The sequence below is a fragment of the Coptis chinensis genome, chromosome 1 (assembly GCF_015680905.1).
Source record: "Coptis chinensis isolate HL-2020 chromosome 1, ASM1568090v1, whole genome shotgun sequence".
Classification (NCBI taxonomy): domain Eukaryota; kingdom Viridiplantae; phylum Streptophyta; class Magnoliopsida; order Ranunculales; family Ranunculaceae; genus Coptis; species Coptis chinensis.
Genome location: NC_141456.1, coordinates 32,525,331 through 32,530,330, shown reverse-complemented (window position 1 = coordinate 32,530,330; position 5,000 = coordinate 32,525,331). Strand labels below are relative to the sequence as shown.

General features: G+C 37.5%; 1 long non-coding RNA gene across 1 annotated transcript; it reads right to left on the bottom strand.

The window, feature by feature from the left end:
* Positions 1–1,631: 1,631 nt before the first annotated feature.
* Positions 1,632–4,765, bottom strand: LOC147523521 (uncharacterized). The gene is made up of 2 exons (XR_015216118.1): positions 4,183–4,765; positions 1,632–4,082 (listed from the first exon to the last, which is right to left on the bottom strand). It is a non-coding gene; the product is annotated as an uncharacterized LOC147523521 (long non-coding RNA).
* Positions 4,766–5,000: the final 235 nt, after the last annotated feature.

The following is a 5,000-nucleotide window of genomic DNA, read 5'->3' as shown; positions in this document are numbered from 1 at the left end:
ATGCAAGATTTTGGGCTATCGTTCAAGGCTTTGTAAAAGTCAGAAAGGGGTGACTCTGTCAGAAAGAGGTGACTCTCTTTCTTCAGCCATTATATCAGGTGGAATGTGTGGTATACTAGCTAGATGTGTAGTGAGTGGTATACTAGAAAGACGTGTTTGTTAACGTTGCTGGTTGATTACGTTAGACGTTTTTCTTCTGCCTGACCTTAATCTCATGCAAGGCTAAGTCCAATCTTAACCAAACACGACAACACTCAAAACAATCCTGATATGCTAGTATAAACCTCTAACAGGAGATGCGAGGAGTGGAAGAAAGAAGTATGTGAATGCCTCCTTGCTTCGCTTATGAATAACGTCTTGTATACGTGAGCTCAGTGTGTATAACGAGTTAGAAACACTGAATAACTTGAAGTAATGGAAGTTTGAACTAACCTGTGGAAATTGGGCGGTTCGGAAGAGGGCACGGGATGCGCTCTAAAGTAGCCTAGTTAGGGCGCAGGGTGCGCTCGTGTCTGACTCGAGGTCCAGGCACTTTGGGCACGAGGTGCGCTCTGGTTAAGCCTTGGGAGGGCGTGGGGTGCGCTCTGGCCTTAGCTGATGTCCAGGCACTTCAACGCATGGTACGCTCTGATTTTGTCTAGGATGGCGCTGGCGAAGCCAGGTTCGTGCGACCGATGCCTAAAGCACTTTAAGCCGGAGATGCGCTCATTGTATTCCTACGAAAAAAAATCAGTTTCGAAGCAAACAGCCACAATTAGAAGCAAACAAAGGTGAGTGGGTTTAATGGGACTTTGGGAAGACTAACAATACTAACGAAAACAAATCTAAAGGGAACTAAGACGGCAGCGGCGCCATTTGATAATAGGGAAAACGATAGTTTTACCTACCCATAAGCAATTAAACTCAAACGTAAGTAAAACTAGAACTAATTTACGTTTTATGTTATCAAAGTTTTCTACACTCCCGATGGTATTGCACTAAGTGGAGTAGAGAATTTGTTACACTCCTAGTTCTTTAGAATTAACGTTAACTAATATTATCAGTCTATCCAAAGTCAATGAGAGTAACACGGAAATTATACTACGATGGAAATTATACTAACAAGATACGATAATTTAACAAACTAATACTAAATTGATAATATGATAAGGAATTAGGGGGGATTGATTCCACCTTAACTCGACTTAATTTACTAACGAAGAATCGTCGTAATCCGAATTAAAATGCTTTTGCATAACAATTGGGTAATCCTAATCCCTAATTGTTCATGGTAATCTCTACCAACTAACAACTAGCTTGTGAAACAATCAAACCCATTCTCATGGTGAACTAACTGTTTTCTAGAATTGAATGGATTATTACGTTTATTCTACACTAATCGAAATCAAGTTTTCATCAAGGCTTATTCAACCCCTTCTAATAGAGGTTTTAGCCTATAATCATTACACTATCACTTCTCAAACAAGAACTCATAGAACAACTCATTATTGATATAAAGATTAATTATAACTTTACTATATTGATCTAATCAAGAATTCAAATCAAACTTAACAACTAAAAAATGATTAACAGCTAATAACTGAATTTAAGACAACTAAATCTAAATAAGAATTAAATCAACAAACTAAATGGAAATGAAAAACTAATACTTTATTATAAACTAAATCTGATTCTAAAATAATAATCGACTTTGTTCTAAAACTAATTAATTCAATGTAAAAAAACTAGATCTAAAACTATATGTTAATGGCTACCTAAAAAACTACATGCTTAAGAGTTAAGTCTTGTGTCCTAAAATGGAGGAGACAAGATCTATTTTTTCGTGCATGGGCTGAGGAGCCATGTTTTGGGCCGGAAAATCGAGCCCAAAACCCAATTTCTTCAGTCCACAGAGGCCTTTTCAGTTGAATTTGACTTCCACAGATTTTTCATCTATTTCTGCTCCTTTGATTGGGTCAAGGCTTGGACCATTGGAATGGTCTTTCCAATCCGGTCATTTTGACATAAAGTAGGCCCAATTCCGAGGTCTAAGTCCAAAGATACGCCTTCTAAGTTCTCACGACTTTTGTCTTGTTGTTTACGCCCGTTGACTTTGACTTTTCAAATTTGGGCTTTAAAAGGTTTTTCTCCTTGAATCTTGACCTTTAATCACGTAACTTCTTAAGAATCAACCTTTGCTCCTTTATTTCGCCAAAAGTGACATATTTCTCGACATAATCGATTCCAATGCCCTCAAATACATAAAACACGTCGGTCAAGATTAACTCTTATTTATTACTCGCATAATTGGTCTAAAAGTATTATTGTTAAGGGGTTAAAACTACAGTTTTGGGCTCTCATCAGCGAGCCACGTGCACCGCATAGTCATACAAAATATTTGTCCCATAAAGGCCACCTCCATAATTTCTTCTCTAGAACTCCAAGTCATTCTTAGACTTTCTCACAATAGCCTGTGGATGTACAGGGGCTACCTCGACATTGTCCTCTTCCTCCTCACCCTCCTTTTCATCCTCACTCTCCTCTTTTCCATCATCAACCATTTCTTCGTCATCTTCTTCACCGTCATCTTCTTCACTATCCTCTTCTTCACCACTATCATCATCATCATCATCATCATCATCATCATCTACAACTACACTCTTCCCACGATCTATATTTACATCTTCTAAATCTACATCTTCATCTAAATCTACATCTTCACCACTATCCGTATCACTATCGCTTACATCACTCGGAACACTTTTCTTTCTTCTCTTTTTCTTTTCTAACTCTGCACCACTTACAACTACATTGCTGGGATCATCCGTTTTTCGATCCCCTCTACTGACTAATGCCGAGGTGTTATCTCCCCTTTCTCTCTTTTTCTCAGGCGCTCATCGCGACCTGAAGTACTACTCCCCCCACCTAACAACTTCTTAGCACCCATATAGAATTTTTTTGCTAAATTATTTATTTGAGGCATTGCTACAGAATAAATAGGAAAAAAAACAAGTATTAGTACATATAACAAAAGTTCAATCAATAGATGGAGAACTAGAATAGCTTCATTTTCCAAGAATAATCCACCCATGATTTAGCACCAAGTAAGGCATATAAGAACTCTCGTATCAACAGAATGAGAAAACACAAAGTAACTCATTATTGACACTTAACAAGTACTCCTACTACAAACTGAATCACTTTCCCTATATGAGCCTTATTACAACCAAAAAAAACCTTTAAAGTATTTTAACTATGGCTTGACTTCTAGTAATAGTAGCAGAAGCAATAGCAGAAACAGTAGCGGTATTGAGTAACAAAGCAACCCCTCATTCTTTGAGAACAGTGCCTTCTCTTGGGGATTGACAGATTGCAATGCGGTGGATAAAGAATCGAGAATCTACTCCATCGAAGGGGAACCTGATGAAATAAAATGGTCTGAATATTGCCCTACACCATTCCTAATGGTAGCCACTACACAAAGTCAATCCCCTCACCCAAGTATATGCAATGAGATTAAATCAGAAGCCCACTTCACAATTGATGGTTCAAGTACTACATGGCATGAAAGTCAGCAGCACCAATAATTACAGACATCAGATATATATGCTAAGGATTTCCAAATGGGGTGGTTGGAATATATATACTTCTGATTGTTACTTTTTAACACTAGCAATGTAAAGTAACCAACACTGAGTCTATAATACTTCTTGTTAAATTCCTTTTTTTCTTAAATGATGAGTGGGATAATACATTCAAATATGTGAACATGTTTCATTTACAACTTTACAGTTTACACCAGTAGGTAGCTTACTTCAAAGTACATATCCTGCTATGGGGTGACCACAAGCTAAATCGTGAGAAGTATCTTTTCTTTAACATAATCTTATCTTGGCTCCTGCAAGTATAATGATGACTGTGCTACCTTTTGGTGTCCTTGTCATACGAAAGTAAGCTTGAAAATGAGTTAAGCGCCATCAAAGCAACATTGCATACCCCAGCAAGCGTAGTTCGTTATAAAGCAACATAACAGCACAAACACATTTCTACTTCAGCAGTGGTGGATTAAACTTTAAAGGGTTTGCTTTCGTCTTGGAAAAGCACTGCATCAGTTAGCAATAAGGACTTGACATCATTTTGGGGTCAGGCAAGGAAGTGCTTATGGTAAGGCTTCAAAATAATATTGTGGTGGTTAAGCCTCACAATGTTTGTGTACTTGTTTTTGAGTTGCTAAAGGCACCCTTTCCACCTAAATGCCACCTTGTATTTGTCTTAGTTGTTCATGATACAGAGGATGGAACTTGACTCTCAAAGCTGAAACACGAGAAAATAAGAGAAAATACACTATCTTTCTAGCCTACCTTAACCACAAAACAAACATATCCAACACGAAACATGTCAATGCCCAACTATCTTAATCACATAGGAACTGATAAATAAAAGTCACATAAAACATTTTAAGTTTATTATAGAGTGATCGTATCGAAGTTAAATTTGAGAAACTTAAGGGTAAGGTTATGGTGGTTATTGTGAATCGGCAAAATATAAAAAAACACTAATTTTTTAGAGGAAATACCTTCGTTTACCTGGAAGATGGGGTCAGTCGAGAGGGAGAACATAAGCGCAATTTTTGGTTTTTGGTTTTGGTAGGTTTTTTTGTGAATTCGACGAGTGTAATTTTTGGTTTTTGGTTTTGATAGGTTTTTTGTGAATTTGACGAAGGGTGGTAACTAGCTATTTCCGGTTTTGTTTTGTTTAGGTTTGGTTAAGAGGTCTGTCCAAAACTCTTGGTGTGTTTGTTAAATTTTAGGGTGGTCCATTAGGGTGTGTTTGGACCCGTTATTAGGCGAGTTGGCCTAAAGGTTGGCCCAAAGACCAGCTTAACCATTAAATTTTGGTCCAAAAGTCGCCCACGGTCCATTAGGGAATTTATAAGTTTGTTTAATTACACCCGAATTACTATTTAAAACCATGTGTTTGTTAAATTTTAACTCCGGCGACCAAATCAAACCAACAAATCA